The sequence below is a fragment of the Schistocerca americana genome, chromosome 6 (genome assembly GCF_021461395.2).
Source record: "Schistocerca americana isolate TAMUIC-IGC-003095 chromosome 6, iqSchAmer2.1, whole genome shotgun sequence".
Taxonomy (NCBI): domain Eukaryota; kingdom Metazoa; phylum Arthropoda; class Insecta; order Orthoptera; family Acrididae; genus Schistocerca; species Schistocerca americana.
In genome coordinates, this window is record NC_060124.1 from 496,284,823 (window position 1) to 496,299,722 (window position 14,900).

Sequence of the window (14,900 nt, forward strand, 5' to 3'; positions counted from 1 at the left end):
CTGTCAGGCGTGGCCAGCACTTTGGTGGGTGACCATCCGTGCCACCATGCACTGCTGCCATTTCTCGCGTTGCACTCAGCCTCGTGATGCCAGTTAAGGACCTACTCGACAGAATAGCAGCGGCCCGGTCAAAGAAAACTATCATAACGACAGGGAGAGCGGTGTGCTGAGCACACGCCCCTCCTACCCGCATCCTCAGCTGAGGATGACACGGCTTTCGGATGGTCCAGATGGCCCACTTGTGGCCTGAAGACGGAGTGCTTTTCTCATCTCTTGGACGTAGTGGCAGACCTCATGTCTGTCAAATTCTTGTGATGCAGTGAACGTTGACGGACTCGCGACAGCTTCTCCTTATTGTTTGATAGAGTCCCGCCATTTGACTGTACTGATGGTTTATGCTACTGTACAGTATGATTTCGGCCCTCTGGAAATTTTCGAACACCACATTGTTAAGCAGTATCAGGCTACTGTAAACGAAACCATCGCCGAAAGATATTAAAATTGGTCGCAATATATTTCTTCGTCAGTGGCTTCGACAATTCTAATGATGTTTAACATTGTGGTATCTCAAAATGGCCAAGGCGGAAATAATGATTGTACAATAGAATAAACACCAATACAATCAAATGGCGAAACATTCATTTAAACAGTATTATATGACATGGCCCCAAGCTAGGGAAATACTATCAACAATCACCTTAGTTCCTCATTATCGTAATTATCAGTAACTCTGCTGAAGGAGGAACTCAACAACTTGTGGATAAAATGCGATTTAATCTTTACAGAACGATTCATTCTCATTGCGTTTTACAGACAAGCTCTTAAGGTCGTCGACATTCTGGTCTGCTGGACATTCGGGTGATCGTTAATCCTTAGAGCAACGCTCGGCGGATATATGTCACTTTGCTGCAATTGTCAGCGTTCATCGACCAAACTCGGCGACGCGCGCAGCCGAAAAGGTATACCTCAGACATGCAAACCACAGAACAACGAAACATGGCCTAAAGAAACTATGATCCCAGCTAGTGATAAGTTTAATCTTCGAGCTCCTCTTTCCACTAATGCGAGTAACGCTTGTTCATTTATATCTTACTACAGTACGAGTTTTTCCCAGTCGCCCTCTACACTTATCGGAATTATTATTTATAAAATCATGGAAAATCTCGTTCCCCCACAGTAACCACTACTAGCGCCACCGCTTTTATCTCGAAGTAAGACACTGCATGTGTTGTGTATCATGGGGTCATGGGGTTTAGAGCGCGAACAGATTACTTACCGGTGTTGTTCAAGTCTTAACAGACGTGGACGAGACCCAACCCCTCATGAGGACATAAACAGTTGATGGTCGGAGACTACATGAACCATAAATGTGGCAAATCTGATACAGTTAATTTTCTAGAAGCACATTTATCGGACTAGATAGGCACCACTAGAAACCTAAAAACAAGATAGCAGCTGGCGAATGTTCAGCCGGAAAAGTCAGTCAGCACACGAGTGTCATCTGCTTGAGCAAATAAGTCAGCAACGACATGTAAACCTACATTCACACTTCGTAGACCACCTTGTGGTGTGTGACGCGTGTGCTTCGTGTATTCGTGTACTATTGCCATTCCTCATTTCTATCTGCGTCCTGTTCCTTTCACATATGATCTGCTAGAAGGACTATTGTCGGTAAGCCTCCAAGTTAGCGGCAATCTCTCTAATTTTATATCTCTTACGTTTTCTCGTCACGATTGATTAGTAGTGTGTTTCCAGGTGTTGGGGCGATTTGTTGTTGCCATTTCATGTACAATATTTCGAAGATTGAGCCAGCTGTATTCATCACGTCAGGGGAATTTTGCTCTACTTTTGCCATCATGGTGTTTTCGTGGCCCATATGCCCGAGGAAAAAATGGTTCAAATGGCTCTGAGCACTATGGGACTCAACAGCTGAGGTCATTAGTCCCCTAGAACTTAGAACTAGTTAAACCTAACTAACCTAAGGACATCACAAACATCCATGCCCGAGGCAGGATTCGAACCTCCGACCGTAGCGGTCTTGCGAGCCCGAGGAAAGAAGATATTGATTGACTGTTATGAGGACATACGCTCTAGGGAATTTTAACAGTACACTGGGATGATTTCTCGTAGCATCACCCACTGGAGTTGTTTGAGCATCTCCGGGGCATAATCGCGCTCACTGAATGATCCCGTGACTAAGTAGACTGTTCGTTGGACATTCTCTACTGGCCCTCTCAGAACAGCCTGAGTGTGACAAAAATGAGGGTAAGTCATAGGGAAAGACGAATAATATGTAATATGTACAAGAACCAAGAGGGAACTGTAGCCGGCCACGGTGGTCTCGCGGTTCTAGGCGCTTAGTCCGGAACCGCGCGACTGCTACGGTCGCAGGTTCGAATCCTGCCTCGGGCATGGATGTGTGTGATGTCCTTAGGCTAGTTAGGTTTAAGTAGTTCTAAGTTCTAGGGGACTGATGACCACCGATGGTAAGTCCCATAGTGCTCAGAGCCATTTTGAGGGAACTGTAAAAGAGTGAGATCAAAAAAGAGGTGCTCCGAATAAAAAGGGTTCTTGACAGGGATGTAGTCTTTTGCTCCTGCCGTCTAATCTATTGATCGAAGAAGCAATGAGAAATGAGAGGTGAAGAGTGGAAATGAAATTCAAGGTCAAAGAATATCAGTGATAAGATTTACTGATGACATTGCTATCTTCAGTGAATGTGAAGAAGGACTACCGAAGCTGCTGAATTGAATGAACACTGTAATCAGTACAGAATATGGGCTGTAAGTAAATCGAACAAAGACGAAAGTAATGAGAAGTAGCAGAAAGGAAAACAGCTAGAAAAGAAGTAGACGAAGATCAGGAATACCGCTGCCTCGGCAGGGAAATGTCCCATGGCACACGGAACAAGGAGGACATAAAAGGAGTTAAAGTTAAAATTTAAAATAATGCTGATCGCAATCTTGTTAAAATATATTTTTTTATTGGAGTGAGTGACTGGTTTCGCCTCTATGAAAGAGCCATCTTCAGACTCCAGAGGGGTGGATGGACACTGCTAGATGAGCAGTTATACGGGCGTCGTGGGTCGACGGAACTCATCTAGCAGTGTCCAGCCACTGCTCTGGAGCCTGAAGATGACTCTTTCATAGAGTCGAAACCGGTCACCCACTCCAATAAAAAAGAATATTTTAACAAGATTGCGATCAAGACTGTTTTAAATACTAAATTTAACTACTTTCAAGAACGCTGACTATGTTTTAAAAATTTCAAAAATCTTACATTAAAGCAAGACTAGCATTGGAAAAAAGGGCATTCCAGGTCAAGCGAAATCTACTAGAACCAAACACAGAACTTCGCGGATGATGTTGTAGTATACAGAGAAGTTGCAGCATTAGAAAACTGTAGCGAAATGCAGGAAGATCTGCAGCGGATAGGCACTTGGTGCAGGGAGTGGCAACTGACCCTTAACATAGACAAATGTAATGTATCGCGAATACATAGAAAGAAGGATCCTTTAATGTACGATTAGATGATAGCGGAACAAACACTGGTAGCAGTTACTTCTGTAAAATATCTGGGAGTATGCGAGCGGAACGATTTGAAGTGGAATGATCATATAAAATTAATTGTTGGTAAGGCGGATACCAGGTTGAGATTCATTGGAATAGTCCTTAGAAAATGTAGTCCATCAACAAAGGAGGTGGCTTACAAAACACTCGTTCGACCTATACTTGAGTATTGCTCATCAGTGTGGGATCCGTATCAGATGGTGGCCGCGGTGGCCGTGCGGTTCTGGCGCTGCAGTCCGGAACCGCGGGACTGCTACGGTCACAGGTTCGAATCCTGCCTCGGGCATGGGTGTGTGTGATGTCCTTAGGTTAGTTAGATTTAAGTAGTTCTAAGTTGTAGGGAACTTATGACCTAAGATGTTGAGTCCCATAGTGCTCAGAGCCATTTTGAACCATTTCCGTATCAGATCGGGTTGACGGAAGAGATAGAGAAGATCCAAAGAAGAGCGGCGCGTTTCGTCACAGGGTTATTTGGTAACCGTGATAGCGTTACGGATATGTTTAGCAAACTCAAGTGGCAGACTCTGCAAGAGAGGTGCTCTGCATCGCGGTGTAGCTTGCTCGCCAGGTTTCGAGAGGGTGCGTTTCTGGATGAGGTATCGAATATATTGCTTCCCCCTACTTATGCCTCCCGAGGAGATCACGAATGTAAAATTAGAGAGATTCGAGCGCGCACGGAGGCTTTCAGACAGTCGCTCTTCCCGCGAACCATACGCGACTGGAACAGAAAAGGGAGGTAATGACAGTGGCACGTAAAGTGCCCTCCGCCACACACCGTTGGGTGGCTTGCGGAGTATAAATGTAGATGTAGATGTAAATTAGAGCAAGATATTTCTGATAGTTTACGTTTGGACACAGCACTGTATGGTAGTGAAACATTGCCGGGGGGGAAACCAGATAAGAAGAGAATCCAAGCATTTGAGATTTGGTGCTACAGAATTATGTTGAAAATAAGGTGGACTGATAAGGTAAGGAATGAGTACGTTCTCCGAAGAATCGGCGAGGACAGAAATATATGAAGAACACTCAGAAGAATAAGGAACAGAATGTTAAGACATCGCGGAATAACTTCGGGTGATAGAGGGAGTCGTAGAAGGAAAAAACTGCGAAGGAATGTAGAGACTGGAATATATGCAGCAAATAATTGAGCATTCCGGTTGCAAGTGCCACTGTGAGTCGAAGAGGTTGGCACAGGAGAGAAATTCGTGGCGGGTGGCATCAAAACCAGTCAAAAGACTGATGACCCAAAACAAAAACAAAAAATAAACTGCACCTTACGTACACTCTCAGATATTTAACAGGTGTGCCTGTTGCTATGATTCTTGGCTGTAGTATAATCATACATCAGCCGTTCACCTATTTACTTGCAATGTCGAAGATCAGCTGTCAGATCCTACGTCAAGCGTTAATCATGTTTTCCTGCATTTTTTTGCTTTGCGACGTCTCTGTATATTACCCCATCATATTTGGAGAACTTCATGTAATTTCCGATGTTATCCACCATGTCGTTTATGGATATGCGAAATGTATTATCAACACAGTCATTTGGTATACCCGAAGTTATCGTTAAGTCTGAAAATTTCACTCCTTTAGGAATGACACTCTGTGTTTTATTGGCCAGGAAGTCCTCTATGCAATCTCAAAACAAGTCACTCTTTTTTTTTTTTTTCGTACGGCGACAGCGCGGAACAGAATCCATCGGTTTCCGGTAGTCAAAGAACAGGTTGACAATAATCTACTGCCCTTTGAGTCTCTTAAACGAACAGAGCGAGACTTGTTTCACATTGTCATTGTTTCCTGAACAGCTTTTGATTGCTAAAATAGACGTTTTAAGTCCCTGTAAGGGTCATAATATGTGAGCAAAAAGCGAGTACCAACGCAGCGTGCGACGCGCGCGTTATTTTATGCAAAAGCTACAGAGCTGAGTTGGAAAAGCTTTGATCCCAGAACGGCTCTCTGCTCCTGGATTTGTCCTTCAGACAACGTGCCTCTCATTGTTCTTGAGTCAGGTTGACAAGGTATACTGTGATGTTGATTTAACAGAACGTGACTCATCAAAATGAAGAAAGGGATTCTGTTTTGCGCGCGATACTTTCAACTCATCACCGATCTGTGTCGGTGGGTATCAGGAGATGCATACTCATCCAGGCCCCAGAAGAATGAAAAATTATTCCGAGTTAACGACAAACACAGATGGACTGATCACCTTACGAAACTTGGGTTACGAAAGTTAGTGCATCCCAGAAACCGACAACATATTTGCACAGAGCCTAGCGAAGATGAAGCTCATCGAGTATTAACCCGTTTCCCGTAAATCCCGGTTCACGTTTCACCATCTCCTACACCCATGCACATAATTCTAACCTTCGATCTGAATTCTTGTCACTTAGATGCTGCACCAGCCTTGGGAAGTCCACATGAAACATGCCTGCCTTCAAATGCGTAGTCCACTAATAGCACTTACATTCACATGCACTTGTCTTGAAGATGTTTCAGGTGAGCGCTGAAACACTTCCAAGACCGTAGCCGAAGATTTATCACTTGTGGCTGTACGAGATCACCCTCATCCGCCTTTATGACACTGTTCCTTGCTGTTTCGTAGAGTTGTAATTGTAAACCTTGAAGGTGGTTCTGGACTATACTCACTTCTCCACTGTCTCGGAACCGCAGCAACATTCTCAAACAACATGCACCACTTAATGTGCTGCTTCCGCGCTTCGAATCTCAAACGTACGTCCGCCATTTTGAAATTACTTCTTTGTCACTACATGGTTTGAGTAGCGAGGGAGACGACTCTGCTGCCAGCTGTTGAAGAAAAATACCATCACTTTCTGCAAAAAACTGAACATTATAGAAAGGGAAATAAATTTTCTATGACAGCTCAAAGTGCGTGTACATTTTTTTCACGCACACTGTATATAGGACTTGACGGCCCCAAGATCATTTCATTGCGCTTGCAGTGCTTCGGCCGGCTGGTTTGTCCGAGGGGTTCTAGGCGCTACAGTCGGGAACCGCGCGACCGCTACGGTCTCAGGTTCGAATCCTTCCTCGGGCATGCATGTGTGTGATGCCCTTAGGTTAGTTAGGTTTAAGCAGTTCTATGTTCTAGGGGACTGATGACCATAGATGTTAAGTCCCATAGTGCTCAGAGCCATTTGAACCATTTTTTGCAAAGTAGCCAAGCCCGATAAAAAGGGAAAAATCGTAAAAATCAAGTCTGTTAACCGAGGATTTCGCCGTGAACGGTTTCAAAGTAAGCATTGTGATATGTGAAGGGATTCGGGTTGGTACTTCATTATCTGTCTCGATTGCAAGGAAGTAGCACTTTGATCTTTCAGATATCTAAGATTCTACGCTTTAATTAGACTGGTTTTGACAAAAATGCCTGAGTAATGTAAAACTACACTTATTTCTGCCGAAATTGTACACTACGAAGCGATTATTGCGAATAATAAATTACAGGGTATACCATATATGACGAAAGTGTTGTGTGTAAATCTCTATCCGAGTACTGGGTTGCAAAGCCTGTATATACTATCTGATCAAAAGTGTCCCGACACCTCCAGTGAACGTTAATGTGCTGTGTGTCCCTCTACCGCCTGCTAACCCCACGAATCTGGTTGAGGACACTTCCAGTGAGATGTCGGAATGTCTGTGGAGGAATGGAAGCCAATCTTCCGCAAGAGCCGGAACCAGAATGAGTAGTGACGTTGGCTGTTTGGTTGTGGGGCGAAGATGACGTTAGAACACATCTGCTGATTTCATGTGATTTTTTTCAACCATCCACCGCACTCCATGTCAGTGCGTGAGATCTGCATGGTCTCGATTTAGCTGCGGCTGTTCCTTCGCGTCTCTACTTTACGATCACACTGCCAACAGTCGACATGGGCAAGTTTACAAGGGTTGAAATGTCCATTGTGGATTTGTTACTCAGGCGACATGCAATGAGCACTCCATGTTCGAAGTCTCTGACCTCTCCTGATCAACTAATCGACTGCTACTGCTGCTACTGACAACACAACACTCTCCGTAACCATTCATACTGGTGATCAAAGTGCAGTACCTAGGTGTGTCTGAACTGCCTGATCAAATGGTAGATGCTACGCCCCTTCCTTGGAATTTGTCAGATTTCTTTTCCTCGTTTCCTCCATATTTTCCCCATCTCAGCGCTGGCCTTCCTCTCCTCCTCCTCCTTCTTCTTCTTCTTTCTATGTTCTTCATTGGTCACCTATAGTTAGGCATTCTCTGTACATGTTTATATGACTGAAGCGCTCTCTTTTCCAAGGTTTTGCTATGGAAAGCGTTATCTCCATTCGTTTCCATAAATCCTCCTTCCATATATTGTCTTGCCTTAGGAACTGCAGGCATGACACACTCATTTTCATTGTTCTAATTTTCTCCCAAGCTTCCTCGTTTAAGACCACATCTCAGCTCCATATAGAACTGAATTGGGTGTGGATGGTTAGTTGACTTGGCTGAAGGGATAACACTTATTCGTCTATAATTTGTATATATCCTTCTCTCGCCTTCTTTATGTACCAAGGAGAAATATCTCAGATGGACAGAGAGTTCACAGACTTCCACCAAACTGCACTTGGTAGGAGTGGCCCCAGAAAAAGTTCCGACAATATCGATGCACAATCTAGCACTTCAGGTTTGTCATGTCACCACATTGCGAAATATTTTTTCTTAGTGTCCTGAGTGTTACTACGTGCTTTAGTAACACTCTTCCTCGTCGTTGTTGTGGAACTAATATCCCTGTCACATATACAGGAGATATCTTCTATTGTTCCCAAATGTTTGTAGTTTCTGTAGGCTTTCGTTTCTCCTTCCTCCGTGTCAATTTTCGAAAATCTTGTGCCATACAATACACTCTGCTTTGTCCCGACTTACTCCGATATCCCATTTGGCTATACTCCTCTTTAAGATTTTTCGGCATGTATTCCATATCCTCTTCATCTTGAGAGAATACTGTTTGCTGATTTGCAAATAAAACAAAGATTATCATCACCCGTCTCTAATCGTAAACCAAGGCGTTTCCTGTACCAGCCATTCGGTGCCTATTCCAAATAAATGTAAAATAGGTTAGGTGACGTTTCTAATCTTATCTGTCTCTCCGGTCAATGAAAATGCTTCAGGTAACCTTGCTCCTCATTTTTAAACGTTAACTTGTTCTTGCATGACTTATTAGCCTCGTTAACTCATTTTTCTTTAACACCAACTCTTCTCGCTACTTCCTGTAATTTTATTCTATGGACATTTTCATACTCTTTGTGCAGGTCACGAATGCTTTCTTACTTTTATTTCTGTATTTCTCCAATAACTACCTAAGACAGTGAATGTTATCAAAACATGATCGTCCTAGCCTAAAACCACTTTGCTGTTCATTTAAAACCGACGACACATTGTTTTATATTTGCTAGATACAGAACACTGGAGACAAACCTAGCTGTTGTTGGTTTGGATGGTTGGCTGAATTGGGTGTGGATGGTTAGTTGACTTGGCTGAAGGGATAACACTTATTCGTCTATAATTTGTATATATCCTTCTCTCGCCTTCTTTATGTACCAAGGAGAAATATCTCAGATGGACAGAGAGTTCACAGACTTCCACCAAACTGCACTTGGTAGGAGTGGCCCCAGAAAAAGTTCCGACAATATCGATGCACAATCTAGCACTTCAGGTTTGTCATGTCACTAATGACTGCATTCAGAACCGTGCACAAGCTCAATCTGATACAATGTAACAGCAGTGCGACACATGACCAATTCAGGGAGTATTTCCGAGGCAAAAAATACAACTGGCTACTGCTGTCTACACATGGCGGTCAGGTTAAATTTGAATGCTCCATTTTTATGATTCTTTAATCATAGCTGAGATGATTTTTGGATCCAATGATAGTCTGATCCTAGACCGAAATCGACCCTCTCTGATAAGATACACCGTGACAGCTCTGATGCGTAATGTAGTTCTTAATCTCCTTTTTCTGGGTATATAAGGTCATCTGAACTTCCAAAAAAAAAATCATCTTGGGAATTCTAAAAATTCTCATTAGTTACATCAATAGCCGCTACATGATGTCAAAATGGGAGTGTGGTGTGCACTTCCCATTGAACCACACCTTCTGTTGGCCTATTCAAGGAACAAACTACTAATAAACAACCCTACAGTTATTCCATGCAGTACAATACCATAAAACCAGCCCCCGCCCCCGCCCTCCACATTGCCAACATATTTATGATATTATTGAGAAGTGATTCTCATGATAGGAACTACACTGAGGTGAAATAAGTCATGGGTACCTCCTAATATCGTGCCGAACTTCCTTTTTCCCAGTGAAACGTAGCAGCTCGACGTGACATGGACTGCACTAGTCGTTGGAAGTCCCCTGCAAAAATAGTGAACCACGCTACCTGTATAGTCGTCCGTAACAATTGCGAAAGATATACCAGTGCAGGGCATTGTAGACGAACTGACCTGTCGATTATATCTCATATCGGGCGATCTGGGAGGCGTAATCAATCGCTCGAGTTGTCCGGAATGTTCTTTAAATCAATCGCGAAAGGTTAAGGTCCAGTGACATGGTACATTGTCATCCATAAAATTTCAATCCTTGTTCGGCAACATGATGTCCGCGAACGACTACAAAAGGTCTCCAAGTCCCCAAACGGAACGATTTCTAGTCAGTGATCGTTTGAGTTGGACAAGAGGACCCAGTATATTCCATCTAAACCCAGCCCACACTATGCAGGCACTTCCATCTTGCACAGTGCCTTGTTGACAACTTGGGTCTTCGTCGCGTCTGCGCCATACTCGAACCCTACCATCAGCTTTTTCCAACTGAAATCGGAACTCCAGTTGTCGAGGGTCCAAGTGATACAGTCAAGAGTCAAGGAGAGGCGCTGCAAGAGACGTCGTGCTGTCAGCAAAGGCACTCGCATCGGTTGTCTGTTGCCATAGCCCACTATCGCCAAATTTCGTCGGACTGTCCTAACGGGTACCTTCATCGTACGTCCCACTTGATTTTTGCGATTATTTCACGCAGTGTTGCTTGTCTGTTAGCACTGACAACTACACGCACACGCCGCTACCCGTGCTCGTTTAGTGAAGACCGTCGACCACTCCGTTGTCCGTGATGTGAGGTAATGCCTGCAACTCTCGGCACGCCCTTGGCACTATAGATATCGGATACTGAATTCCCTAACTATATCCGGAATGGAATGTTCCATGCGTCTAGCTCCAACTAACTTTCCGCGTTCGAAGTCTGTCAATTCCCGTCATGCGGCTACAATCACGTCGGAAAACTTTTCACCCGATCACAAATGACAGCGCCGCCAATCCATTGCCTTCTTGTACCTTGTGTACGCGATACTACAACCATACTCACGTGGGCACATCGCTATCCAATGACTTTTGTCTCTGCAGTATATTACATGCAGTAAAACCCAGACCGCCCTGTTCCCACACACACACACACACACACCGCAAACCCATTTACGACGAAATTAAGTAATTATTTTGACGACTGGAACTACATTCATAGAGTTCGTTGTTGTGGCACCGGCCTCAAGCAAGCAGTGACAACGAATCATTGGGCGTAAAAGTCAGCCACCTATGTCATTCTACAGGTGAGCGCTAAACGGTACAATAATGTTAGCATAGAGCTCTGCAGTGCAGTGCTCTACAGCAGCGGTGAACTGGGTTGCTACATCCTGTAGGACAACCCCCTGTGCTCGCAGCTGGTCACATGTAGGAAAATTTACACACCTAGTTGGATCAAGCATAAATGTTCTCCATGTAGCTGATAGCAGCACGTCCGACTTATTACTGTCACCGACGTCGCAACAGTCTCTGTGCCTACCTCTGCATCACTGGGTCCCGGGCTCGATTACCGGCCGGGTGTGGGATTTTCTCTGCCCGGGGACTGGTGTTAATGATGTACTTCATTTCTTCATCATCCTCATCACTGGTGACTGTCGCTAGATTGGACAGCGAATAAAATTGGACTATGAAAAAGTTGGGACTTCGCAAGCGTTCTGATGACCGCGCAGTTTGAGCGCCCTCACAAACCAAACGTCATCATCATCATCATCAGTGTCTGTGCCAGCCATGGATCAAACACAGGGTGAGTCACCTAACATTAACGCTGGATATATTTCGTAAACCACATCAAATACTGACGAATCGATTCCACAGACCGAACGTGAGAAGAGGGGCTAGTGTAATTCGTTAATACAAACCATACAAAAATCCACGGAAGTGTGTTTTTGAACACAAACCTACGTTTTTTTAAAAAAAGAACCACGTCAGTTTTGTTAGTACATCTGAACTTATAAACAAATACGTAATCAGTGCCGCTTGTTGCATTGTAAAATGTCAATTACATCCGGAGATATTGTAACCTAAAGTTGACGCTTGAGTACCACTCCTCCGCTGTTCGATCGTGTGTATCGGAGAGCACCGAATTACGTAGGGATCCAAAGGGAACGGTACAGAAGAGACTGGAACAGCGCATTACGTCCACATGGTAACACCTTTTTATTGGTGTTTTTCACTGACGCACATGTACATTACCATGAGCGGTGAGATACACGTACACACGTGGTTTCCGGTTTCAATTACGGAGTGGAATAGAGTGTGTCCCAACATGTCAGGCCTATAGATGTTCAATCTGGTGGCCATCATTTGCTGCACACAATTGCAATCTCTGGCGTAATGAATGTCGTACACGACGCAGTACATCTGGTGTAATGTCGCCGCAGGCTGCCACAATACGTTGTTTCATATCCTCTGGGGTTGTAGGCACATCACGGTACACATTCTCCTTTAACGTACCCCACAGAAAGAAGTCCAGAGGTGTAAGATCAGGAGAACGGACTGGCCAATTTATGCGTCCTCCACGTCCTATGGAACGCCCGTCTAACATCCTGTGAAGGGTCAGCCTAGTGTTAATTGCGGAATGTGCAGGTGCACCATCATGCTGATACCACATACGCCGACGCGTTTTCAGTAGGACATTTTCGAGCAACTTTGGCAGATCATTCTGTAGAAACTCGATGTATGTTGCAGCTGTTTGGGCCCCTGCAATGAAGTGAGGACCAATGAGGTGGTCGCCAATGATTCCGCACCATACATTTACAGTCCACGGTCGCTGTCGCTCTACCTTTCTGAGCCAGCGAGGAATGTCCACGGACCAGTAATGCATGTTCCGTAGATTCACTGCCCCGTGGTTTGTGAAACCCGCTTCATCGGTAAACAGGTAGAACTGCAACGCATTCTCTGTTAATGCCCATTGACAGAACTGGAGGAGGAGGAGAGGCGGAGATTAGTGTTTAACGTCCCGTCGACATCGAGGTCATTAGAGACGGAGTGCAAGCTCGGGTGAGGGAAGGATGGGGAAGGAAATCGGCCGTGCCCTTTCAAAGGAACCATCCCGGCATTTGCCTGAAGCGATTTAGGGAAATCACGGAAAACCTAAATCAGGATGGCCGGAGACGGGATTGAACCGTCGTCCTCCCGAATGCGAGTCCAGTGTGCTAACCACTGCGCCACCTCGCTCGGTGACAGAATTGCATTCGATGATTAAAGTCATCACCATGTAATTGCTGATGTAACGACACATGAAACGGGTGAAATAGGTGACGATGCACTATGCGCATGACACTACTTTGATCAGTCCACCGGCTCTCGCAATGTCCCGTGTACTCATGTGTGGGTTCATGGCAACAGCAGCTAACACACTAACTGCACCCGCTTCTCCTGTGACGGGCCTGTTTCGGACCCGTTTGCGTGCTACGACCATACCTGTGGCATACGGTTGGCGGTAGATGTTTTGCAATGTGCGGCACGTTGGATGCTCTCTGTCCGGGTACCGTTCTGCATACACCCTGCAGGCTTCAGCTGCATTTCGTCGACACTCGCCATAGATGAGTATCATCTCCGCCTTTGCAGAGTTCGAATAAACCATGGTCACAGTTCCTACAACACTACACTATCACAGACGTCTGGTAACTCGGTGTACTACAGTTGGTCTGCGTGCGGAGACGAACGCAGAATAACAATAGCAGCAAGCGCTACATGTGGACACTGCGACAGCTAGACCAAACCACAACAGTGCACTACAGCCACAGTCGTAAACACGGTCGTCATCGTAAACATGTCCCTGCAGATGCTGCTCGCCGACCGTGGCCCGTGTTTGTTACAACACGCAAATGAACGTCGGAGGTTTCAAGCGTCAACTTTAGTTTACAATATCTCGGGATGTAATTAACATTTTACAATGCACCAAACGGCACTGATTACGTATTTATTTATATGTTCAGATGTGCTAACAAAACTAACGTGGTTCCATTAAAAAAAAGTAGGTTTGTGTTAAAAAACATACTTCCGTGCATTTTTGTATGGTTTGTATTAAACATTTACACTAGCCCCTCTTCTCACGTTCGGGCTGTGGAATCGGTTCGTCAGTATTTGACGTGGTTTACGAAATACATCCAGCGGTAACGTTAGTTGATTTACCCTGTATATGGCCAAATAGCTGCACTCTCAAAGAACATCATCATGAACTCGGAGAAGCCGGTGGTCTACGAAAAGTCTCTTAGGTATGATTACCCCAGGCTTCCAACAAGCACGACCATGACGGGACCATCAATTCTGTGCCATAGCTTGTCATCATCCTCTGTTCAACGCAGACCGTCTGCTCGCCCAGGCCGACCGCCTTGGGCCGTGTGACATTTCATCACTCAGCAAACGCGCCAGGGCCGCTCAAAGCGAACAGCCGTCTCGTGTCAGCAAAGCCACAAGCGCCGCCGCCGCCGCCGCCGCCGCCGCCGCCGCCGCCGCTATTACGCTCCGGCAACACAATCCTGCTTCGGTGTACTCGATTGGCGGCCACTAGGTGCTGCCGGCCCCAGGTGAATTCATCGACCTTCTGTATGGACGTAACGGTTAATGAAGGATGCCGTTAGTGAATTTCTTGTCTGTACACTCACCGCGATACTACAAGATCCCATTCCACTGATCCTGCACGCGCATTCTGGGGCATGAGTGGGCTACCTGCAGCTCTGGCGTCAGCTTAGCGGTCAGCAAACTCGTTCGGAACGCACCACACAGCACGCCAGCGTGTCACAAGTGGAGCCATAGCGCTGTATCGTTTATCTGGAGAAAAATCAGTATTTTAAGAAATTTTTTAAAAATTTAAACCAGTCCATTAAGCGTACTTGCATTTGCAAATGTGGGCAACAGTCAGATTTATAATGGAATGACGACGCGGAAAATTTTTGCCGGACCGGGAGTCGAACACAGATTTCCCGCTTATCGCGAATGGTCGCC